The 27085-nt window shown below is 40.3% G+C and overlaps 1 protein-coding gene across 3 annotated transcripts in view; it reads right to left on the bottom strand.

The window, feature by feature from the left end:
- The window catches only part of GRIN2B (glutamate ionotropic receptor NMDA type subunit 2B), a 405939-nt gene that overhangs the window by 176157 nt on the left and 202697 nt on the right, over window positions 1-27085 (bottom strand). The gene's annotated exons all lie outside the window — the stretch shown is intronic.

The following is a 27085-nucleotide window of genomic DNA, read 5'->3' on the forward strand; positions in this document are numbered from 1 at the left end:
AAGGGAGAGTCTGAATCAACTGGGTACAAAGGTTTATGTTCATTTTTTACTTTTTCACATGCCTTTTAAAATGCGATGCTTGAATTGCAAACATTTCTAATACCTTTCTTCCTAAAACCACCTTCTAGACTCTAGGGGGAGAATCAACACAGGTCTACATCTGTGTTGTCTGAAATCCCTGGGGCACAGAGGAGCTTCCTACAATCAAATATGTTAATATTTCTATTGCAAGACATGTAAAGAGTCGCATTAAGGGGGATAAAGACTCTAAATGGCCTCACATCAGCTCGGGTCAGGTTTCACTGTCAAATGAGCTCTAGGGTTACACACGCTTTTCATTTTTTGAACCTTCTAAACTGATCACAACCATGGAAGTGTATCACTCAGAGTGAATAAATGGGCCAGGCCATCTATCTACCCTGAAACCTACAGACAGAGGTGGTGTAAGCACACTGACCTGGTAGGTAGGCGGTACTCTGGTATGGATATCAGGGAGAAGAAGGTTTGGCCAGTGTATTTTCTATAAAGAAATAACTGTTGGATTAATAGCACATTGAGTTTTTCGTCTTCCACCGTGATAAGGAGATACACAAGTTAGAGGAAGGTGCAGACTGTGTACCTAAGCTACAGGTTAAAAGGACTTGGATTCAAGCTTGTGTATGATAAGAGTTTAGAGCCATACACAGATGATTATTCTTCCTCCTACCTGTCGAACACCACGGGTCTCAGTCTGACCTGTGTATTATATACATAGCCTTATGTCAACTCTGAGTATGTGTAGGTTTTCTCCCTCCTTTTGAGGGAGAAGCCATTTTAAATTTCTCCCATTTTAGGCCATATTTCACCTGTTGTTCTAAGATGTCAAGCCCTGCATTTTAGCTCTGCCTTCCAGCTAGAAGAATCTGAAACCACAGATGAAGACCCTCTTGGCCTTGGCCTTCTTTCTCAATCCATTTCCCCTGACTTCCTCCTGGGTAATGGCATCTCTTTTCTTGTCAGTGCCCCTATCTTTTATCCGATGGTTCATCCCCATTTTATAACAATCCAGGAGAACAAAATTGTGTCTAAAAGGGGCAGTTCTTTTCGATCTCCTCAGACTAGAGCTTCACAGTACAGTCACAAGAGACCAGGCTTTTAAGCAAAATTATACAGTGATTTCTTCATTCAGGAACATATTCTTGTACAACTGAGAAATTGTTGAGTGCTTGGGGGGCACCCACTATTGAAAAAAATACCGGTTGGGAAATATCCAGCTGCTATCCACAGACCCTGATTCGGCAATGAAACCTGCCAGCCCCTTGGCTCTGCTGAGCTATGATTGCTTCATGTGGCTTGAACGTTTCACATTCCCCACAGGCAATTCAGAAGGAAACAGGAGATGCTTAGTCGTTTAAGGGCAATTCTTTCTGCTAGGGGTAAGATGGTGCTCCCTCCTCTGGCTTAAACACACGGTCAGGGAGAATTCAGAGAAGTAGAGCAGATATGGCAGGAAGAACGGTGGGAGGAGTGGGAATCCATTCAGAATAAAATATGGACTTCGTGTGAACTTATTCCAAACTCTGACCAGCCCCTGCCCCCTGACACACCTGCCCTGGTCTCCTACCACAACACAAGTACTATTCTTCAGGTAATGGTGACTTTGTCCTTAGGTTGTAGGATTATACTGGGATTCCAGGACAACAAAGTTTAATTATTCCAAGACTTGTCATGGGTCTACAGAGAACCACAGAAGGAAAGGAAGGTCTGTGACAGAACCACCCACCCAGAAAGGCTTTAGAGAAAAAGCTATTTGTTTTCTTGTTACTTCCAAACAACGTTTCACTTGAGGATTCCCTTTTTCCACTTGGGTTTTTGCAAAACCTAGTGAATATAACAAAATGACAAAAGCTTCCAAATATACCTTAAAATGTACAGGCTAAGGGTGACAGCATTCCAATTGTAAACAAAGGAATTCAACCCATTCTATGATAAGGGAAATATCTTATCACAAAGAGGTTCTTGAATACACACAATTCTCCATCTATTGGAAGACAACAGCTGGTTCAAATACACAGGGAGAGATAGCCCTGAGAGATAATCCATGAGGGTCCATAGTAAATGAGCCCATGCTAATGAAAACAAAAAACTAATCTAGTGTATACCGAACTTACCCTCTTCTCTCTTAGTCTTAAAACTCTCTCGCAATTTTAAAATGAGCTCCTAAAGAAATAGCCAGCTACTATGTGAAGAAATCCAATAAAATAAGGTGAAAGTAAGAAGAGAAAAACTAATATGGCTCCAGCTCATCCCCACCATAACCTCCTCTCACCTAATTCTATCATCTTCCACCATCATCCTTTCTGACTCCTCTCTCCCACCAATGCCCCCTTCAACTTTTTATCTCATCAATCCTTCATTAAATAAAGGATACCTTACATGCCCATTTTGTCTGTGGCACCAAGAAGAGGTTAATGAAGCCAAACAGAAATCAAGAGACAGAGTTACAGCTTGGGCAAGTGTTTTGCGGTATAATGACCAGCCAGTGTTATTAATTTAGTTGACACATCAATCTGGTATACAGCAGCCGGGAATGGGACAGCTCTTTTTCAACAAAGCTTTGGGCGAACTCTAAGTCACAGGCAGTGACAGGCTCTGCAAATTATGGCTGAAGCCACAAATCAAAGAACAATCTTCACGTATGCACAGAGTGGAAAGGACTGGTGGTCACACACTAGTCTTTGCAGGCACCCAACCTGCATTGCGATCACAAGAACTGTTATCTTCCAGGATGAAGGACAGGGATAGAATTCAGTTGGCAGCTCACTATGCTTCCCCCACTTACATTTTTATCTCCTAATGATTCCCAGGCACCTCTACTGCATGCATGTACTTCTTCACCTTGCCTCACGAGCATCCATAAAGCATTCATGTAAAAAGGGCCACCAAAACAGACATAATTAACAAAGGGAAGACACAATTGCACAGTAGACCCCATCAGTCTAGAACCATTAGGTTGAATCCTCATCGCTTAGATGTTCATGGTATTTATTTGCTAATAAGAAACAAAAACAAGCCCTTTATCATTCTGCTCTCAGTCTCCAAAACAGAGTTAGCAGCATGTGAGATTTCTCTTCTCCATCCCCCAGGTCCCCTACAGACCCACTTCCGAAATAAGGGATAAACCACCGCAGCTGCTGCTAATGCCCCTGGCGATACATTGTAGCTGTCAGACCACTTTGGGAATAGCATCAGCTGGAGAGAACCACCTTTCCCAAAGTCACGCCCCCCCGCCTTTCCAGGATAAATTGCCCTGAATGACTGCTGGTCAGGGAGTATAAAGACCTTGTCCTCTTGCCCTGACTCTAGACACCTCCGAAGGATCAGTCCATTCTCAGAACTTCCCAACAGGGCTGGTAGGAGCCTCCATTAAGACCACATCACGTCTTTCCTTCTCCCTCAACCTGCTCCTGCCCGATCTTCCCTTTTCACGGTGATGATCTCAAGAGCACTCCCTAATAATTTCCTGTGTGCTCACCTTGGTCTCAGGGTCTGCTTCCTTGGGAACCCAACATGAGACTATTCAGTTCCCTTTATTCAAAACAGAAAAGAAGTGGCTTTAAAAGAAAACATAACATCTATTTTCAAACACAGAAATGACCTCTATGTTAGAAAGACAACTCTTTGCCCATTAGTTCCAGCAGAGAAAACTGGAACTAATGAGTAGGAATATTAAACATCACTATTTGGTTCAACAGAAGAAACAGGTACGCAAAAATTATAGCTATTTAGAATAGAATGAAACTCTAAGTAGTGATCTCTCTGTTGCTATAAGCATTCAAATGGGAGTTGTATTATTATTTGATAAAGAGATGCTCTTCAGCACTCTGCCTGGAAAATGTCATGCTCGCCTTTAAGGTCTAGTTCAAGTGTCAGCTTTTCATTTGTATCCTCTTTCTGAACTTCCCCCAGGTAAGTTAGATCTTTGTCCTGTACTTTCACAATAGTTTGCATGTGCCTCTATCCTAATATTTATCACATAGGAAGCATATAGCCCGCCCTATATGAAATATGAAAACATGTTTCTCAAGAGCAGGGGCTGTGCCTTATTCATCTCTGGATTCCTAGGTGGCATATGAAAAAAAAGTGGTTTTGAATTAATATTTAAAAAGAAGGTTCTTTTATTGGGTGGAGATTACCGAAATAACTGATGGTCTCATCTGCTTCCAAATTTCTGTGCTGATGACACATGCTGACCTCACAGAAATCAGCTATGAATAGTTACATATATATATAAACCATGCTTTTATAAAATGTGAGGGGCTCCCCCGTGGAGCCAGGCAGACAGGCAGAAAATACTAGTGGCCGCTTCCTTACTCCTCCACCACAAATTTCTTGAAAACATCATCTATACTCACTTCCTCCAATTCCTCCTCTCTCATTCTCTATTCCGCTAACTCCAACCAGACTTTCAACTTCACTAAAACTCCTCCTGTCGAACGAAGGAGAGGTGACCTTGATACTGCCAACTCTAATGTCCACCTACAATCACTGCTAGGGTCACTGAGGTACCCTCCAGACTGAGAAGACGCATTAATGCCAAAAAAACAAAGCAAACCATTCCATGCCCTTTACCCAGAATTCTGATCAGAGCAATTTATGAGCACTGGGCAGATGGATGATCCCCAGCACTCCACAGCTCTTTTCCATCCCTCTCCAGACCTCAATCTCCAGCTTTTGTGGAGTGAGGAGCATGGAGGTGAGGTCATAGGGTAATTATCTAAAGTGGGGCTCTCATCTGTGCACCAGAGGATCCCTACCAGTTATCTCAAGTGGCAACACCTGTGCACCAGAAGGGAGCCTCTACTAGTTATCTTAAGTGGTACCACCTGGGCACAAGGCATGGGGCCAAAGATGGAGTCAGTGTTGCCAGCACTCCTGCACTCATCCTTATCTATGAGGAACATTTGACATGGCTGATCACTTGGCTCCTAGCTAGGCTTTCTTTCCTTGGTTTCCAGGGCTTCATGGTCTCTTGGCCTTCCTCCTAGCTTACTGGCTGCTAGTCCTCTGTCTCCTTTGCTGGTTCCTCCTCTTCTTCCTGACCTTTTAAAACTGAGTCCCCCAGGGTTAATCCTTGGGCCTTAGGTTGTTTCTTTCAACATTCACCTCCTCAGAGATCTCATCCAATCTCCTGATTGAAACCCTATTTATATGTCAATTCCTCTCACACTTCTTTCTCCAAAACTTCAGCTTACGTATCAGACTACCTATCCTGCATGCCCACTTGGGTATCTTAGAAACATGGCCAACATTTCCAAGATTGGACTCCGCCTTTCCCATTTCTGTTAAAGCAAGTCAATCCCTCCAGTTCCAACTCCTCTCTTTCTTGGAACCCTATATCCAATCAACCAACCTTGACTGCTGACCTTCAAAATGTATCTAGAACACCACCGATTTTCACCAGCTCCATCAGAGCCACCATCATCCTTCAGCCAGTCACTGTAAGAACCTGCCAACTTGTCTCCTGGCCTTTGCCCTCCTGCCTCCTACAGACCGTGCTCAACAAAGAAGCAGGACCATCCTTTCAAAACTTAAATCATAAGATGGTATTCTCTGCCTCAAACCCTCAATGGCTTCCCAATCCACTAAAAAAGAAAAAGCCAACACCCTTGATTTGGACTGCCACTGTCCCAAGGGTCCCACCCTACCAATGGTTCTCTCACTCCGTCTAGGCACTCGGACCTCTCTTGAACATACACAGTCCTGCTCCAGACCTCTAGCTATTTTCTCTGCCTGGAACCCTCTTCTTCCAGCTCTCCAGGTATTCACACACACCTGTTTCAAGTCTTTGCTAAAACCTCAAGTTCTCAATAAAGCCCAATCCTGACCCTACAAGGGAATACCAACACCTGCTTGACCCCCTTATCCTGCTCCACTTTTTCTTTTTGCCTTAGCATTTATCACCACCTGACAGACTATATGAGTAGTTTGATATGCTTATTATGAACTTACTGCCTCTTCCCAACTAGAGTGTAAACACCAGGACAGGGATCACGGTTTGCTGCCACAATTCAGTACCTGAAATGGGGCCACAGTAGATGTCTGTTGAATTTTAAAATGTAGTAACTGATGTTGCAACCAGATAATCCTCAAATCTACTTTATCTTTGTTGGCTTTCCCACTGAGATTATGTTTTTCTAGTATCACAAAGTCTTTCACATTATTATAATCTGAGCACTTCATAACATCATAGGGATTAGGATCCTGCTAGAACATTAATATAGAATCAGATTAAATAAATCTGATTTTCCTTCTAGTCCCTCCTTCTAGTATATGAGTAAAGAAAATACTGTTCTTCTAAATTCAGTTCTTTAGGAGGACCTATGTTTGATAAAAGGCTAGAACTGCTAGACGATCTGAAAAGTTTCTCTACTACCACCAGATTTAGGAAACAAATATGGAAGGTTGTCCATCTACCCCAAGATGGTGTGAGAGGTCAAGGTTGCCCACTGTCCACCTACTCCTAGCTATTTCTTCTTTCCTTCTTTCAAACCAAGCAGAGTAGAATCAGAATATGGAGGATAAAATCTTTTCTCTCCCAAAATAAAGAAAGGATTTTTCTCTCCCCACCTAACTCCAAGAAACTCCCTCCTTTGGAGACTAGAAATTCTGATTCTACACTATTAGTTTTTCAGGTGACTAAGGCTGCAGGTGTTAGCTACTTCGGGTGGCTTTGAGTAGTGTCAGAGTTTTGTGAGCAATGCCTTGCAAGATAGAGAAAATGCCTGATGTTCTCCAGCCTTGCCATTACTCAGAAATATCATGACTGAAACACAAGACGGAAGCTCACTGGTGGAGAATCAGGGTCTTTCCTGCCTCCTAAATGCCAGATCCATTCTTTTTTAAACCTCTGCACATCAAGAACACTCTGGGTTTTCAAAAACCCAGGAACAAAAATTCAAGCAGATCAGTCTAGTTTAAGAGCCATTCTGGATAACTAAACAACTCTTGCAAAAGCCAGCATTCTTTTTCTTATTGGCTTTTTCAGAAGATAATTTGGCTTTCTCCTTGAATTTTGCCCCATTTTGCTCACTGACTGAGTCTCCTTCTTGTATGCGCTTCAATTGCTAAGCGTAAGGCACAGTTGAGAAGCAAACTAAAGGTATTCACTTTGAGAATGCCTACAAGGTTCTTCCTATTGCAGAACTCAGAGACAAAATAATAGCAAGAAGAAAGCTTATTATAAGACAGGCAGAGGGGGCAATAAGAGAAGAAGAATAAAAAGGCAGAGTTCCTCTCACTAGCATACACAAATGAATTACAGAATTAAGTAAGGGAGCAAAGGGCTTGGCTAGTACTAAGAGAACTTCTAGAATGTGCTTGTGCTTCCCCGTAAGGTATCAGGACTGCCAAAATCTTAACAAGCCTATTTCATTTCATCTTAAATTAAAATTTGTCTCTATGGCCTACTCCATTATGCACATCAAAACAACTCTCAGATGGATTGGCTTGTATTTTTATTAAGAGGTTCTTTTCTATAAAAGAACAAGCTGACAAGTTCAACAACAATCAAGTTTGGTGGTTGAATAAAAGTACTTTCAAATAAATGCAAGGGAAGAAGGTGGAGGGAAAGGATAAGTTGGAAAAGAAAGTGAAATGGAAAGAGAAAAAATAGTATAAATATTAAACAAGCAGTATTCATTAGGCAGTAGAATTATCAATATCAGACTACATTTTTTAGGCAAATTTATAAGATCAATTGTGGGGGCACCTGGCTGGCTCAGTCAGTATAGCACATGTGACTCTTGATCTGAGGGTTGTGAGTTCAAGCCCCAGACTGGGTGTGGAGCCTACTTAAAAAAAGAAAATAGTGGCCAACACTATTACCGATCTGGGCATTTCACAGGATAAAAAGAAAGGCAACATAAAACGAAACAATATAACCAAAAGGGAAAACAAAAGAAATATTAGGCATGAAATACTACCTTTCAAACTGCCTATGCCTTTGAAGTCTTTCCACTAAACGTGAGCCAAGGGGGTAGAGTTTATAGAAGAACTGTGGTTATTAATGAAAGGACAGGGTTAAATACATGCTAGGGATGGTATTTGACTTATTAGCAGCATTTTTCAGAATAAGGATGTTGACATTTGTCTCAAATAAATTAACATTCCCATCTCTTCATACATATTTGATCAGAACATCACATTCACATACCAATGGGAGTACAGAAGAGAGAAGGTGCTCACAGGAGGGGAAGGATAGAAAAGGCTTTTGTATTTGATCGAGCGATGAGTGTCAGCACCGCATTTGTTGCTGAAAATAACAAAAGCACTGGTTCTAGACATAGTGATTATGTCCATACACATGGGTCTTTTAAGAGATCTCTGGAAAACAGGGAGTTCTCATGCTTCTGTCCCTTCTCCATACAGAAAGACAAAGTATCCCTGAATTTAGAATTTGGACCAGTCATACTCATTTGGCACAGGTTAACAAGCCAATATCTCCAATGGTAGAACAAGTTTTCTGAGGAGGTTTTTTTGTTTGTTTGTTTTTTTGCACTAAACATCCAGTGATTGGTATTCCTAAGTCTCTGGATTGGAAAACTGATCACTGCTTCCTCACATCAGCAAAGCACGGCTGTTCACAATCAACGCGGCTTTGAATTTATTCACATCTCCCAAACCAATTTGGTCCTCCATCTAAAAGAGGCAACGCATTTCGAAGGGCTCCAGAAATGAAAATAAAATTGCATACAGGCATTTTAAAAATATATATACATGTCTTCAACAGCTCGTCAGCACCTGCCTATCTTGGCCTCTCTTAATTGTAGGACTTAGAACTTGAACCACCAGGCATGTCTTCCAATCTTTCAACTGGTACTGGCCAAGGATTCTCCTTACCCACATATTCTAGAGCTGATGGGGCTCCTCTAAGCCCAGAATTTGGTGCACCTGATGTGAGCCTGGCTGAGTATAGACCTGTCCAACCAGAAGAAGCCTTCCTTCCTAACAGCCTCACCATGGGTCCAATCTGAAGGACTAAGTGTCTTTCTCGTGGTCTTGAGTTTTCTTCCATCACTTTTGGATGAGGCTGCCCACTCAGAAGTTCCAACTATTGTACACAGTCCCTGACAAACTGCCAACAGCCCTGATGTTGGCCCCTGTTCCCTATTTCTGCAGATTGCCAGCCGAGGTCTGACACCCCTTGCCTGACTTTAATAGGGAGATGATTAGCACACGAGTAGTGCCAACAGTTTGCTGCTTTGTACATTATTATATCAAATCCCTGTGCAGCCACACTGATCTGAATTGTACCAGGTTTCTCAGAGCTTGCTGGCCCTCACGCTGTGGCAGGCAGCCCCCTGGCAGGATTTAGTCCAGGCTTCCCAGCTCTCAGACCTTCCCTAGACTTACTGTTCAGATTCTGGTATGCATGGCATCAACAGAGTGAAACTGGTATCCTGTATTTGACTGGCTGCATCCAAGATGACTTGAGACTTTCTTCATTTCATATGGAAAACTGCTCTCCTTTTCCAGAATTATTCAACTTTTATTTTTGCTATGCCTCATTTATGCGTGCTGGTTATTAGCACTAAAAATGGATCCTTAATGGTTCAGAGTTCCTAACCGCTTGCTTACTCTTCGTTTTCTTGTCCTCATGCTCTGGATGGCATGGGGATATAAGTCTCACTGAGAGTACGACACAGTCTATTAGAACCAATACCCAGCTCCTCAACTGCTACAGAGAGAAGCACACCAAAACTATTCTTTTTAACCACATGAGCTTGTCCAAGATTCCTTGAAAACAACCTATGCATTTTTTTAAACCCATACAAAGAAGGAATACTTGGTTTAGAAGGTAAAATAGGGCAGATCTAGCTTCTAACTCACTCAAGGGTCACTCCCTCTGGCCCAGACTGTGTCCTCTGACTCAGTTGTACCAATTCTGCCAACATTTCCAGAAACCACCTTGTCACTGTTACACCGCAGTCCCATCTGAGGATCTTTCCTTCTTTGCCTTCTTTTCCCACAGTCCTATAGTTCAATAGATAAAGACTCCATTGGAATGTCCCCAGTGGCCTATATTATACCCTGAGCCCAACCAGTGTTTCCATTCTTCTCTCTCTTGGGATCTTGGGGAGGTGAAATGCTGTCAATATCTCAACTTGACTCTGGAAGATGAGCCAAGTGAGGACAAGCAGTAGCCTTCATTCAAGAGACAGGTCAAAACTGGCGAGATCCTTCCTGCAAATAAGAACTTGGGAAGTAAACAAATGGCCCACTTACTCATTCTTATTTTGAAGTTTGTTTATTTGTTTTTAAACCACATTTAGTGGTCTTCAACATTTCTATAGTGCATAGCATTTCACCTGAATACCTTTCCTCTGATGGGGGAGCATGCAAGCAGGGGGGAAAAAGTTATTTAAAAGAAAATGCCGATTGGCATTTCAAACAGAAAGAAGCTCAGAACTCTCTGGAGAAGAGTCATTGTTACAATCAGATGCAGCATTTATTAATCTCTAATCTGGATCCTTCACAGTTGGGCTTCTGCCTGTGGATGAATCATTCCAGACAAGTATGAGTCTTACATACACAGTCTCATTATCTTTAGAACTGGCAGGACAGAAATTCACCTGAAGCTATCAGGTTCACATTAGCTGGCTGTTGAATCCTGATCCATGTTAACAAAACAAAATGGAGCATCCTTATGGCTCAGCAACAACATTTTGATATTAATTCAGTATTGCTAAAAGGTGCCAATATGTTCATCTTTTATAAGCACGGCTTATTTAACTCTGTTAAATAATGCTAGCCCAAAATCTCAAAGAACAGATATTAACCACAGTGGCTTGAGAAGACACTAGTCCTACTTAGAAAAGGTCTATGATTAAATCACTTTGGGAGAATATGAGTTAGAACTAGATGATTTACCAAGTCTTCAAAGAAAATGCCTTAATTTTCCTCCGTTACTTAGGCCAGTGGCAATCTTGACTTTCAGAAATTCTTCCCTATGTCTATCTTGATTCCATCATGCTGCAGAGTAAGCCCTTTGGCTTTCATGCTTTCCTTGATGAAAGGCATGTAACAGGCCTTCAAAATTTTTATGGAACTAAATCAAACTGATTTTAAGATAGATGATGGCTTGCTTCAAGAAGGATACATACAGTTCCCATTACAATATTTACTGAGTTGCTTATAGTGTACTAGATGCTATACATGTATTATGTCAATTAATTCTCACATACCTGTGAAGTAAACCCTATGACCCTCCATTTCACCAACAGAAAGTGAGCTTTAGAGACATTAAGTAACTCACCTAAGGTTACCGTTGGTTTGAGAATCTGGCTAGGTCTGACTTCAGAATGCACACATTCAAGTAGTGCCCCATACATCTTCAAGCTTCCTTTAATCATCTCTGTAGCTCCATCTGAACCATCTATACCTCCTATTTTGTGAACCCACAGAATGAATGAATACAGTCATCTAGTTAAATTCTACCTCTTCCCTAGTAATACAGATTATTTTCGTGAGTTCCTTAAGCCTCACTCCTATACACCCATTCTCTAGCACATGGGTACTACTAATGAGTGATAGAGTTGGTGCATATTATTACCCTGCAGTATTCTTCTACCAGACATCATACAACCTGTTCTTTATGACCTTATTGTTTGTTAATCAATCAAACATTTATTAAAGACCTATGCGGTGCTGCAGGAGGTCAAGATGAAGTGTAAGTCATCATCCTCATCTTTAGGGTGAGCTGATTGGAAGATAAGATCAAAATATACCAAATAATTGATGACTTTCCTAAGTTAATTGATAACATGAGTTTTAGAATATGTCATAGGAATGATGAGAACAGAGGGCAGTATGGTTGGACGGTTACATTTCCTAAGCTTCTTTATACTTACCTCTCTCCTTGCCAATCCTCTCACTAGCTCTCTGCAGTCAGAAAATTAAGCACCCATGCATTTCAATCTAAATATGACTGTGGATAGAAACATAAGTAACACTGGCCTTGAACTCAGCCTTAGATTTGTCCTCAGGTGGATTACGGGTGTCCGGTGTCCACTATCTCAGGTGCAATGTAGGGGTTGATGGACATACCATACAGTGTCATATCCACAGCACTCTACAGTCTAAATTAATTATATATAAATCTGTCTGCTTGATCTATCCAGTCTTTCATTTTCATCTCAGAAGATTGGATTAGGATGACAGGACTTGTCCTTTATGAAGTCAAGCTTTTCAGTTTAAAAACTTTCTTCTCTCCAAATAACTGCAAACTGATTTTGTTAAGATTTCTGTTCAGTGTTCCTTCAGAAAAGCTAGGGGAATGTTAATTCCTAGTCTTTCCCTTCTCTAAGTGTATTTGTGTTCTTGACCCTTTGGCTCTCTAATATTTTTCAGTAATTCTGCACCTTGGTCAAGAGGTCAATCATTTAAGCATTCCTTCCATTGAGATGACCTAGGATTGCAAATTTAAATCCAAGCAACTCACAAAAGTAGCCTGATACCAAATTTTCTCGAGTTCAGTTTGTAAGTCCCTGAGCCCTAGTCACTTAAAAAATATACAGATGACTACTAAATGCTATCTGTTCTCAAAACTGCCTCCAAGTCTATTAAGAAAGCATGATATTCTTTTTTTTTTTTTTTTTTTACTTTCTTACTAACAAAGCAAGTATATATTCTAAGATCTTTTATTTTTGGCCTCATGAAATTGAATGGCTCTATAGTACCAATAGCATCCCTGAGTAATAACATAGTAACACAGTTCTCACCATTTCTCAAAAAAACAAACAAACAAAAAAAAAACAAAAAAGAGGACACAAGCTGAACCAGAGGTGATTCCAGGTGTAAACAGGGTGGGACACAATGTTCTCAGCAACTCAGCGCAGAAGTTCAGTAAGGAACTTTGGTGATGAAGGGTAAACTCATCTCTCCTTATTTCTCTCAACTTCTTAATCCTGAGAGTAATTTCCAGGTTCCCCTATCTTTTCATTCACATAAAGACAAAGACCTCTTGCACTGGTCACAGCAAAACACTTCAGATACCTAACTGGCTTTATTTATTAAATATATTCTAGAAGAGGGTTTTCACGTTGCTCAGTGAGTCACTTCTAGAGACACAATCAGTTAAGCCTCCTCCTTTGATATGTCAAGGAGTATATCAATCACGCCTAATTTTTCTTTCAGATTAACCTCCCTTGCCCACAGGCTCAGCTTCTCTTCGCACAGCACAAGTACTACTCACCAGAAGTGGATGTATGGCTGAAGCAGCCTGTCCTTAAGCACTCCGGGCCTGATCTGAAAAGAAGAGCCCCAGCTCATCAGACTGTCTGTCTCTCTCAGGAATCAGAGCCAAAACTCAGAAAAGAATGGGCAGGTCTTTTATCTATAACATGAACTAGATTAGGGCCCATAACAAAGCAAGGTCATGTGCACTGTGAAACAATGAGAAAACAGAAGCTATGGAATGGCAGAAGAGGCCTGAAGTAGAAGTCTTCAGATCCATGTGAGAATCAGAAAGACTTCAAGATACAGACCACAATGTTGAAAGACCCAGCAGGTTGCCAGCCTGGTATGGTCTTAGTTCCTCACGGTTTTCTAGCTCTTTCCAGGTACAGATCATGATAAATTATCCAGTATTTTGTTTTTGTTTTTGTTTGTGGTTTGTTTGTGTGTTTTTTTTTTCTTTTTTCTGAGGTAACTTAGCTGGTCTTTGCCTCTGCCAATCAAAAGAGCCTAACTAAAAATAAAAAGGCTACCATGAGTTACTATGTTCTTGCTTTATATCATTCTTGCTTGAAATCTATTCTACAGTTTTCCACTTTCATGAGAAAAATATCTTCCTAGATGACCTTCACTTTGGTGAGAATCACTGCTGAGCCTGAGACTGCTGGAGCAGAAAGGGTGGCTAGACAGAGTCCCCTCTAGTAATCCAAGGTCATTCACATAAGACCCTGCCCCCAAGGCCCTGCTTATTGGTGTTTGTTCAGTACATAACCCACGGCTAACAGAACTGGGCACAGCAAGTTGGTACAACTCACTTGGAGATAAAGTCAAATGATGTACTTGATAGTTTAGAGTATCCTTGGAGATAAATACTACTTAAGATGCTTAGCAAAACTATATCCCTTTGACACACATTGAAAGGGTTAAGAAGTTGCTTGTAAATGTGCCTGCAAAACAAAGAAAAAAGTCTGGCGAATGATGTCGGGTACCAAAGATACAGGCAGACTGTACCTGTACACTGAAAAGAGCAGAGACACCTAAGTGATGCAACAGCTGGCTCCAAGGCCACTGGGACCCACACACTTCTCTACTGGGCTTTGGGGAAGGCTGTTGCTGCAACTTGAGGCCAACTCATAACAGTTCAGAAAAGGAGCTATTTATTTTTACCTGATCTTCTATTTTGTTTGGATTTCTGCTAATCTGCATATAGCTCCCACTTTACTAGCTATAATATTTTATTAACAATATTTTATTGAATCATTAATTATTGTTAAGTAGTAATTATTATATTATTGTTATTGTTAAACAAAAATTTATTAAATTATCTTTATGATACTTTAATAACTCCTACAATATTAATTACATCTCATTCTCCACAGTTGCAAGAAATGAAATTTCCCCTACCTTGCCCTTCTTTCTCTAGTACCATTTTCAATATACCCTGAACAAAACTAAATTCACCCCAATCTTTGACTTTTTCCTCACTGTAGCTACAATTGCTCTGCACTCAGTTCAAATCAATTAATTTCCCACTTCCTTTTGAGTTTAGGATGGAAGACCTGGCTTTAACCATCAAATCAGAGTTCTGTCTTCTGAACTCCTGGGCGAGATCTCATATGGACCTGTCTATCCATGATCACTTCAAAAGGACTGAATGTTCATTGGCTTTGACCAAATTTGGCTCATTCTGAGGGTATCAGGAAATAACAAGGTAAAATATTAAGTTTATCCTCTGTACAATGGTGATTGAGTAATTGTCAGAAAGACTCATTTCTGAAGTATTTAAGAGGTTTCACAGAAATTTGTTGTGTAGAAGGAGGTTACACTGTTTTTTTAGCATGGAGATTAAAGGTGAAATAAACTTTAATTGAGCCCTTAGGATTCGTATTTCAACACAAAGCTTGCAACCAGAGCTTTCTGCACAGCTCCCAAGTTGTCAGGTACATCCCTGAAAGGGCAACAGTATACACTGACAGCATTCTCCCATCTTTCTTTCTTTTATCCAGCCACTGGTGTTTGTTTAGTATGTAACACATGGCTAACATAGAATGTGGCACAGCAAGTCCGTACAAAAAACTTGGAAAGAAAGTCAAATCATGTACTTGATGGTTTAGAGTCTACTTGGAGATTAAAAACGCTTTCCTTTAGAAAGCTATGCAATAGATGCAAATAAAAACACATCTCTTTCTCAGGCATAAACTTGCATGGATTTAAAAGGAAGACTTACTAGGGCACCTGGGTGGCTCAGTCAGTTAAACGTCTACCTTGGGCTCAGGTTATGATCCTGGGGTCCTGGGATTGAGTTCCCACAGTGGGTTTCCTGCTCAGTGGGGAGTCTGCTGCCCCCCCAGCTTGTGTTCTCTTTCTCTCTCTCTTATTCAAATAAATAAAATCTTCTAAAAATAAATAAATAAAAAGATTTACTAAGAAGCCAAGGTCAAAAAAAAAAAAACAAACCAAAAACAGTAAGAGAAGAAGCATAACTTGGCTATGGAAAGAGAACTGGATTTGGAATTTAAAAATTCATATTCAAATATGGATACTTTTATAGGTGTGTGATCTTAGACCGTTATTTCATTTACCCAAGCATTATCTCCTCCTATAAAATAAAAATGCTAATTCTTCCGCTATAGAGTTGTAAAGAGGATCAACTGAGACAACACACAGGAAGCTGCCTAGCACAGTGCCTGACACACAGTCAATTTTCAGACAAATAAAGTGTGACTGTACTCTCCACATATGATGGCCAAAATATATAAGCAAGGAAAAGTTTTATTTTGAGCATATTCACAAACTGGTTGACAAATTCTTCATCATTTTCAGGGTCCTCATGGACTAAGCATCCGTTCTATTCAATTAAATATAGCTTCTGAGTTTGACTGGACCTTCGGTATAACTCAGAACAGCATGGGCTCCTAAGCTGTCACTTTCTAAATATGTGAGGATGCTCAACACCCAGAATACTTGAACTAAGAGTAAGAGGAGACAGGCAGAAATAATAAGTTTAAATTCTAAATATCCAGATCCCTTAAGACAGTACATTTCTATCACAGGCAACATAGCAGCCTTGCAACAGATTTGTTTTTTCCTTTACAAATCAACTCATTTCTAAATATCTTCACAGGTCTACAAAAATAATCACACTCACCAACACTATTCCTCCTCATCAAAACCACCCCCAGGTCTGTACCTAATGTATTCTCATTTAGCAAAATCTCAACCTCTATTCTTACCAACCCTCAATGGTAAAATAAATGATCTGAGGCCCATTCTCTGGAAGAACTCAGTGATGTCATTGATTATAGTTGTGAGGAAATCTCACACTCAAAGATGAGAATAGTAGGAACCCTTGAACAGCTGGACTCCAGTGGGGGTGTTGGGTTGGAATTAGATGGTCAGATCTGCTGAATTGACCATTGTTCCTATATACCCAAACCTCAGGCACAGATTCTCAGGCACAAACTTCACAAATTCCTTCCCATCTAAGCCATATTGAAACCACAAGGCTCTATTAAAGAGTCAAAATTTTCTCTATTCAGAGGCCTGAATTTTCCTTGTTTTTTTTTTTTCCCCAAATTCAATTTTATGTGATCTGAAAGATCCAATGCTCTCAGTTGTGAGTTCGTGCATGCATACACCTGCATGGTGTGTACACATGCAAAAAAGGCAGAAGGGAGTCAACACAGAAAAATCTATACATAGAGAATACACATCTGTTAAATACATGAGGCAGGTCATGGTGAGATAGACCGTAACATTAGTAAAAGTTGTTGGCTGATTCTTCATCAAGGCAAGCACAGAGAATCACTTTGGAAAAGAAGTCTGCATCTTCCCAGAAGCACACACAGACCAACAAACACATTCTCTCCTTGGGGAGAAGTGAAAGACTTTGAAGCATAACAAAACTATCATTCTTGGTATGGACAACACTGATCTCTGGAGAAGAGGTGGGGGTAGTAATAAGGGGTCAAAGATCCTATTGGGAGGAAAGAGACTTCCAACCTTCCAACTTCTTTGAAATTACTGGAAACTCTTCTGAACATTGTTATAATCCAGACTGAGACCACTGACAGAAAGGGAAAATGAGAGAATCCTCCATGAGATAATGGAGAATATGCAATATGAACCCAGCTCTACGTAAAGAATTGGAAGTTCACAAAGGAGGCCCAGTTTTGACACTGATAGGGCTGAATGTGGAAGTCCTTCCAGACATAAACATCCCAGAAGATTGGACCTATCTTGGGATCAGTGAAGGAGAAATTGAATACACTTGAAATATCACAAGCCAAAGACAAACTAGGAGGAAAAAAAAAAAAAGATCAAGGTCTACCAGTAGATTGCTCTACTGCAGTTCTCTTTCCATCTGAGGTCTAGAATCAGGCTGAACCACAGCATTAGTAAACTCTTGGTGTTCTTGAGAATCTGGCATGGATATTAGGGAGATCTTCAAAGGGTGAAATTTGCTTTTCCTGTTAATTTAGGAGAGAGTTTTAACAGCAAATCAAAAACCAAAAGATGTGACCCTTCTTTCCACTCAAGTTGATGACTGGTACAAATGAGTACCAAACCAGTTACACACATTAGATAAAGATAGAACCACTTTGGGCCCAATTTAGTTAATTTTGCAGGTGAGTTTTTATCAAAAAGTGAAAAAACAGAAGTGTAATGAGATGAAAGGTAAACATGCAGGTGGGTTAATTATGGCTCATTAGCTCAATGTGGGTTCAAGACAACTTGATCAGAGAATACTCATCCCTGGGATAGAAATTAGGAGTAATATGGATGGGAATAATGAAACTGTTGAGTCTAGAACAGGCATTTAGTCTGATCTTACAGGCCTTAATTGGGGGACAAGGGCCTAGCAGAAGGGATTAACACCCACTGGGTTATTAATCTTGCAAGGTCACTTGTACAAAGTAAGAGTACATATAATTGAGAAATTATAAATTTATACAATGGTGCCAATAACACAATGCTTTCCTTAAGTCTTTTTATCAAAAGCTCTAGTTGGGGAACATGTTTTATGATTAGTCTAACCTTATATACTTCCTTCTAAAGCCATAACATGCATTTAATTATTCCTGAACAAACACTACTTGGAAGACCCCTTCCTAAGCACTAAGGAGGATGCAAGATGCATGGGAAGCTATCCTTTATGGAAAAGAGTTTGCAGTTCTGACACCTGGAACATTAAACAATAATGCAGAGTGTAACGTCATTATCAGGAAGTGAATGAACGTAAGCATCACGGGGCTTAGAAAATAAAAAGATCACACATAAGCAGGAAGCAGGAACATATTCATGGAGGACAGGTAAGATGACGACGGTGGTGGTGGTGATGATTCCCAGTTATTCACAGGGCGAGAAGCCAACTCTTGTAGTGGGAACAGTTTAAGCATGAGTGAGGAGTTGGCTCTAAGGACAATAAAGGTTCTGTTAGGTTGTTCCTCCAGCAGATTATCAAGGACCTCATAAGCACCAGACACTAGTTTAAAGGCTGGAGACGGAGATAGAAGCTTCTAGAGAAGCTCTAGAGGAGCTCTAGAGGAACAAAAAGTATATGGAAAATAATATAATAGGTAAGCACTCGACTGCATTATAGCCTCAGGGTTAAGAGCAGGAGCTCTGTGGTACATTGTCTAGGTTGGAACAGAACTTTACCGCTGACAGGTTAGTTGTTGACTTACACAAGTTACTTAGCCATTCTTGCCATGGTTTCCTGGCCTGTAAAATGGGTCAGCAATGCACCTGATTCACAGGGCAAACCAGATGATACCATGAAGTACTTAGTGTAGTGGTGGACACAGTAAATGCTTAGTAAACAGTATTGAGAGGGATATATTTGCTTCTGCTTCTCTATCTGCACATCTGATGTCACGAAGACAGTCTCATAGAATTAGGCAAGAATCAGAGATATTAACTTTTTAAAAGCTATTAATACAGCTTTACACATTGTTTTCCAAAAATGTCATATTGTTTCACACTCTTATAAGCATCGTATGAAAAGTGCTGATCTCACTATACACCAGAGTTCATACCATCTTTAAAATTTTTGCCAATTTGGTCTGTGAAAAGTGATCTATCATTGTTGTTTCAATTTCTGTATTTTTCATTAGAGTGAGGCTAAACATTTTTCACATCTATCAGCCACATGTATTTTTCTTCCCATAAGTGGTATTCCCATTTTATAAGCAGGAAACTGGGAATTCTGCTTGCAGGTAGGCAATGGGGCCTTGGAGGTAGGCAATGGGGAGTACTTGAAAATTAAACAGGAGAAGGGGCCATATTATCTGGTGCCTTTCCATCATGGGGACCTGTGGGAAATTTCTCCTTCTAAGTCTTGCTTGCTTTTCTCCTTTGTTCCCCTACCTCAAAGAACACTGATATTCAGAAGACAGACTATATGCAACAGATATTTGAGGAGCTAAGTATGTGCTTGTAGCCCACATGTCAGGTGGTGCCTCCTACTCTTGGGCGGTCTCACTGACTTCGGTCCAAATACCAATTCTTAGGCCAGAATAGTCAAAAAAAATCTCTCATAACTTCTTACTTCCAACTCCACTGGCTTACTTTCTCTGTCACTCTCCAGGTTGCCATGTCTCTCCTGATTGTCTGTTTCTGTCCTACCCAGCGAGTTGAAATAGCAAGTCTAGACTTAACTGGTTTCTAAATAAAGGGGGAAAGAATCTACCTCTTTCATTCATCCTGTGAGCCTAGCGCTCTCATGTAAGATTTGGACAGAGCTAAGGACAGGCCATACTGATTACCAGAGTGGACTTCCACACTCACGCTCTCCAGCCTCTTCCTCTACCATCCTCCTATTCTTGGAGCTTTTGTATCCTTGCTCATGAATCGCTTACTAAACCACGGAGAACACTTTCTTTCACTCTGAAATCCCTGAAACTCAACTTTCACTCCAGGTGGAATTTCCAAGTTGTTTCTTGTGGAGAATATATTATTCTCTCTGAAAAATGTTCTGGAGAATACAAACTTCCTCTGAATATATTACAGGATGGTGCAAACTATATGAAATTAGAGAAGTTACAGGTCACAGTTTTCCTTAAGCATGGATAATATTCAAAATATTTAACAATCGGTACCTTCACCAGCCAACCAGAACTAAAGGTGGCCTTAGGGACAGAGCAGGGCTGTGGGCCCCAGGTCTGTCAGGCATTATCCCTTTATGCAGACTGTGGGAAACCCTACAAGAAGGACTGGTATACTCACAGGCTTCAGAGCAACCATACTATTTTCATGTATCATCTGTTACAAAGTAGTTTAAAAGTAGGTCCATAGTTTAATTACTATTCAACCACACTGTGGCTCACCAGCTAAAACTTAGTTCAGCAGCTCATTAAGAATCATCTTACTTGATCCCATTTTATTTATCTGAAAATGTTGCTCTATCTCTCCCCTGTCTTCCTTATAATAAAATCATCTCAAACCCACTGTTTTAGGTGGTCCTGCTCTTGACTTGCTTGTTTACTTTGGTTTCATATACTTTAATCCAAGACCAATGTTCTGAGATTTTCTGGCCCTTAGGAAACCAATTCATTCTTGACCAAATAGTTTCTTTTAATTTCTGGAAGAAATAACACCATTCCCGGTTACCCCAAATTGACTCTGTGTCCTTTTCAGTTTCCAGGTATAATATATCCTCCCATCCTTACAGGACCCAATACAACTTACAAACTGCTCTGTTCTCACTTTCTTCATTGCTTGTTAACTTCATGGATATTACAATATTCAGGTTTGTTTGTTTATCTGTTTGTTGCTAAATAGCAGTCCTTGAGAGTTAAGCTCTAGAACGGCACTGTCCAACAGAAGTACAACTTGAGCCACATACATAGTTTTAAATTGCTGAATAAACACAGTAAAATAAGTAACCAGAAGCAGGTAAATTTCATTTCCATATTTAATTTAATTTAATTTAATTTAATATATTCAAAGTAATATTTTAATGTGTAATCAAGATCAAAATTATTATTGGGGTAATTTACAACCTTTTGTTCATATACAGCCTTCAGTTCCCAGTGTACCTTTTGCACCTACAACACATCTCCATTCAGATCACCCACATTTGAAGTGGTCAGTTGACCCAGGAAGCTAGTGGGCTACTATGGGACAGTGCGACTCTACAGAGCCAGACTACCTGACTTGGCTCCTGAGAGCGCCACCACTTCTTTGCTGCTTCATCTTGGGAAAATAACATCTCTGTGTCTCAGTTTTTCACCTGTCAAAAGGTGATAATAATAGTACATACCTCATAAGATTGTTACGAGAATTCAGTGGGAAGGGACAATTACTGGCACATAGCAAGACTTCCATAAATGTTAGCTATTGTGATCACCAGCATAGCTTGGCTATTGCGTCTCCCAATATTACTATCCACATCCCAATTTTGTATTCAATATCCAAGAGAACCGGTGTCACCACATCAAGAAACTTCTCTAAGAACTTGTTGCCCAGCCACTGCCTTTTTCCAGTTGGAGGAATAATGACTTAGAACAGTCCCCTATCTTTAACAGATTAAATGATGCCTCCCCTGGCCTAGACATACCAAAGGTAACACAAAAGTGAATTTAGCCCAGTTCAGCCCAAGCACAGAAACAGGGAGAGGTACAATTTTTATTTATCTGGCGTCTGAATCCTCATTCACCGCAGAGCTACTCTTTAAATGAGTCTCCTCATTTATGTAAGCAGCTTCTATCTCTATACCTGAATTCTAGCCAGTATTTCATGGTGGGTTAGCCAAAGAAAAGCATTTACCATGATTTACCCTCCCAAATATTACAGAATGTTATTTATGTGGCCTTTGAGCAGGTGCTGTATCCATCCCTAGTCGTGGCTTCATTTCAACAATAAATGGCAGATACACCAGGTTTCCCAAAACTCTTTTAAAAAAGAAAAAAAAAAACCCTGTAGATGCCAGGAGAAATGGGAATATTAATGACTGGAAAGTTGGGATTTAAGGGATGTACACAGAATGGAGGGAAGGGAAGCTAAAGAACTCACTTTTAGTAAGGGTAAAATTGTAAACAGAGAGCAGGAGTCTATAAAATTACAGGGCAGGAAAATTTATAGAGGAGAAAGTCAAAAGCCAAGAGTCAGAAACAATCTAAGAGCAAGAATATTTGCAGATCTAGGTTATATGTTATTATTTATAGAGAAAAATGGATATTTTTTTAAGGCTCAGAAAAGGTGTTGTAAGAGCAACTCTGCCAAGAAATATAAAAGATGTTTTGCATGGGTAAGTGGTATGGTTTATGAAACTTGCACAAGGAGGAAAAACCACGAAAGCCATTTTGTACACATGGTATGCATGTATATTTTATTTTTCTCAAGAAGAAATATGTCCTGATCACAGATGTGGCCAAATATTTACACATGACACTCAACAAAGACCCTTATGAAATCTTGGTGGAAAGATGGAGAAATAGCTTAACGGGGTATCTCTAATGGATAACCAAGGGATCCTTACTGAGTCTCGTGTTAGTTAGTATGCTGGGAGAAGACTGCTTCAACAAATTTATAAAATATGCACATGACAATAAGATGGAGGTGTCAGAGGAGAATCAAACTTCAAAAATATATGGCAGGCTAAAAAAATGAGATCAACTTCAGCAAATGGTACTGAACTGGGTTAAATTTAAAAGCAACTGCACAAAGAGAGCATGGTAAGTCTTGGCTTACTTTGGATCTCAGCTAATTGTGAACTTGGGAAATCAGGCTGTCAAAGCAACTAATACCATCTTAAGCTTTTTTAACAGAAGAACAGTGTACCAAACAAGGGAGATGATCATTCCATTGGATTTAACGGTAAACAGAACACAAGGAACTGATAACTGTACTTGGATCCAATGTCCAGCATGAAACATATGACAACCATTGAATTTGAGAAATAGGTGAAGAAATTAGGCTTTTTAGTTTGAAGGAAAAAAAACTCAGGGACTGCCTGAGAGTTATCATAATGTACCTAAAGGCAGCCAGATGGACAAAATGGTGGAAAGTAACTCCAGAGGGGAGAATACAACCCTCAAAATGGCTGTTACAGTACAGGAAATTTTGTCTCAATATAAAGAAAATCTTTCACATATGAATGAAATGGATTCTCTTGGTCATCCAGGCAAGTTCCTTGCCACTAAAAATGTTCCAGTGTTTTCCAAACAAAAAGAGCTCAGGGCCACCTGTCAGGGACTCCTGCATTAAGTGAGATGTTGAACTACATGACCTTTAAGTTTCCTTCAGAGAGTCTATTAATATGGTATCTATGTAGTAAAATGTGAACAAACTGAGTCAGTTCTGTCTGACACTTTAATATATATGTGAGGTAATTACACATATATACCCCCATCACAGAGTATGTGTTATTACTAGAGTCACACCTTAGCTCTTCAGTGTCTGTGGATCAATTATGTCAACAGAGTTATGTGCTGGACTTCGAGCTAGTGAGGCTAAACCTAAAACAGGGTCAGAATTTATTTGAGTTGATGAAATAGGCTTCACTTTTCCATAATTAGAAAGCATAGGCCAGTCAGCAGGTCTGTTGAGGGAAATAAACAGGCTACAGAGAAAAATGAATCATTTTTATTTTTCCTACTTATGTTGGTGACACAGAGGAAAGGAAGGGAGGGGGGAGCTTGAGGTACACACAGACAGACAGACACACACACACACACACACACACACACACACGACACTCACTCTCACTCACTCTCCTGGTAGAAACCAGACACTAGGCTTCCACAACTGTCAACATTTCTAAGTAGTTTGCGAGAAAATGTCCCTCTTCTATATTCAGATGATCTTTGCCATTGAGGTTATGAACAGAATTATGCTTTTCCTCTTCTCAAGGGATAAATTTGTCAGACTGTAAGATATCATTTTTGTCTTTGAGTTGAGGCTACACTAAAATACAAAAAGAATTCTAGATTATCTCTCAGCTTCTCCAGTTTTAAAATAGGTGATTCAATGTGGCTCCCTTCCTAACAATAATGTAATGAGACTCATTTCTTACAGATTCGAGGAAAAAATACGCTCACTACTTTGTTGTTCCACTTGGTACACCATTCTTTTTTTTTTTTTTAAGATTCCATTTATTTATTTGACAGAGAGATCACAAGTAGGCAGAGAGGCAGGCAGAGAAAGAGGGAAGCAAGCTCCCCACCGAGCAGAGAGCCAGATGGGGGGCCTGATCCCAGGACACTGAGATCATGACCTGAGGTGAAGGCAGAGGCTTCAACCCATTGAGCCACCCAGGCACCCCTTGGTACACCATTCTTGAGCTATCTTTCACTTTGGTGAATCCAACCTCAGAGGCCCTTTGCTCTAGACCTGAGTCAGCCACATATTTTTATTCCCCCATCACACACCTAGCCTCATCATATCTCCCCAGTAAAGGTGAAACTGCAGCTCACCAGCAAGCCAGAAACTCTGAAGGTAGACACAAGGAAGGTGTCCAGCCTCTAGTCTAGGGAGATGGAGAAAATGGACCTGTGCAGTCCATTTTTCTCTGTGTGAGCACTCAGAGCTCTCCCACATTCAAAGAAAAGCAATGACTTCACCCAAGGACACTGTGGTTCCCCAAAGAAACCAAACTTTCCCAAGGACCAGGTGAGAAAGTTTAAAAATATGATTAATATAAGAAACTATGGTTTGTCTAATTGATGTCTAACTTAAATAATACAGAAATCAAAGTTTATAATATGCCACCAAAAATTAGGAAGAGTTTCACTTCACTCAATGTCTTTACTGAAAATTCATTCCAATCCCCCAGGGCAGCTCATCCTTCTCCCACTCTAGTAATCAAAGGGCAGGATGCAAAAAAATGGAAGGACTCATGCACCAGAGTTAAAGAAGAGAATAAGTTAATGATTCCATGTACAATGCCTACTTTCTGCTGATAGGCAACAGGATTCCCCATGTAATGAGTTGCAGACATTCTATTGATCTCCAAAATATAGGACAAGAGGAACATCAACATGAATGGATTTTTAGAGAACCACAGAAAGACAGAAGGGTGAAATGCAGCCCTTTGTTCCAAGCAACAGGCAGAGTGATGTAGGTGTTAACAGAGAAATATTTCAGAAGCTAAAACACCATGGTAATTAAGACACCATGATCTAGGCACACAGCTCTGGGGCACATGGACCAAGGTGGCTGACTGAGGTCTGTGAATGTCTGGAGAGACTGGTGAAGGTCTTGGGGGCTCTTCCATGAAACAAAGTATGTTTTACTGTAACGAAGCAAATGATCATGGGGGATAAAATGAAATAAAATTACCATAAATAAACAAAGCAGCCCCCTTCAGGCAACAAAACTCTAGAACTGCTGGTCAGACCTGATGTAGATTAGCTCAAGAACTTGGAGACTCTGAGCCTGAGGGTTTAGTATCTTCAGAATTTGCCTCTTAGCAGGTAAGGAGAAGGCACGACTGAATGTATAACTAACAGAGGACATACATATGCCTTTGCGTCCTAACTGGGAACGTAGATGTCTCTCTCCCTTCTCAAAAGAAAGCTTCCTGAAGGCAGGAAAGGTCTGGAGTAGTGACTAGAATATAATAAATGCTCAACAAACGTTTGTGATGTGAACACACACAGTTCTATCTGAACTTTCCCCATGTGAAAGAAAGAATGTACCAATGGCTTTGATTGATGGCCTCCCTGGATAGTCACTCCTTTACAGGACTGTCCAGTTCCTCCCATCAAGAGGTAGAATCTATTTCCTTACCAAGTGAACTTGCCTCATGACTCAGGTTGGTCAGTATGAAGTGGAAGAAATGTCACTGTGGTAGTTCTCAGCTTCGACCTCAAGAGGCTTGGCACATTTTGCTTTCTTTCTTGAAAGCCCACTGTGATTTGAGACTCAGCCTGGACCAGCCCGATGGAGAATGAGAAACTAAATGGGGAAGAACGCCATCTGTCCCTGCTGGGGTCATCTCAGACCAGCCCGTTTCCAGCTAACACTCAGACATGAGAGAACTCAGCCCAACCCAAAGCCCATGGACAGCTGTCCAGCTGACTCCAAGGCTCTTGAGAAATAGTAAAGGATTTGCTGTTTTAAGCCACTAAAGTTTTGGATGGTGTATTACACATAAAATAATAGCAGACTAACCCATCTCACTAAATGCTGTTTTTATGTTCTTTCTGACTGATGCTATTTTTAAATATTTGTGCTCTATTTCAGTTTCTAATAATTTAATTCAAAAGAAAAAGTGAAAAGATTCTAATTCAATAATAACTTATGTCTGTGTCCTTCCTCTTTTCCCACAACCTTCTTTAAGCTCTCATTTATCTCTCAATTTGTCTATTAAAATCAGTCTCTAGTTGGCCCCCCAGCATCCATCCTTATTCTAAGCCCATCTGAATAATATGTACAGTAACAAATATAATATGTACATAATAAACATAATACACATGTAATAAAACATAGGTATGATCATGTCACTCCCCTTCTCACAAAGTTTCAACAGGTCACATCATGGACAGAACAGAATAAAGTGTGAGCTACCCTAATGGCCAATCACATTCCTCCCACTTTCACCCCAGCATCACTTTCTGGTCTGGTCTCACAATAAAACGCCCGAACGCCTTCTGTCCCAGCTGCACTGGTCTGCCTCCACCATTCACGGACATGTCTTCTATGTTCCCACCTTCACATTTCTGGCCAACTTGTTTCATACCCTTGCAATTTCCCACTAATCAAAATCCCACTCAAAGCCACCCACTCTGAAAAGCGATCCTAATCCTCCACTATACCTTTATGTAATAAAAACGATATAATAATAGGAACAGCACCACTAATAATAATATTTATCAAGTATGCAGCGTGAGCTGGCACTGCGTTAGGCATTCTCTAGGCATTCTCT

Source organism: Lontra canadensis, unplaced genomic scaffold, assembly GCF_010015895.1.
Source record: "Lontra canadensis isolate GAN:19392208 unplaced genomic scaffold, GSC_riverotter_1.0 scaffold9, whole genome shotgun sequence".
Taxonomy (NCBI): domain Eukaryota; kingdom Metazoa; phylum Chordata; class Mammalia; order Carnivora; family Mustelidae; genus Lontra; species Lontra canadensis.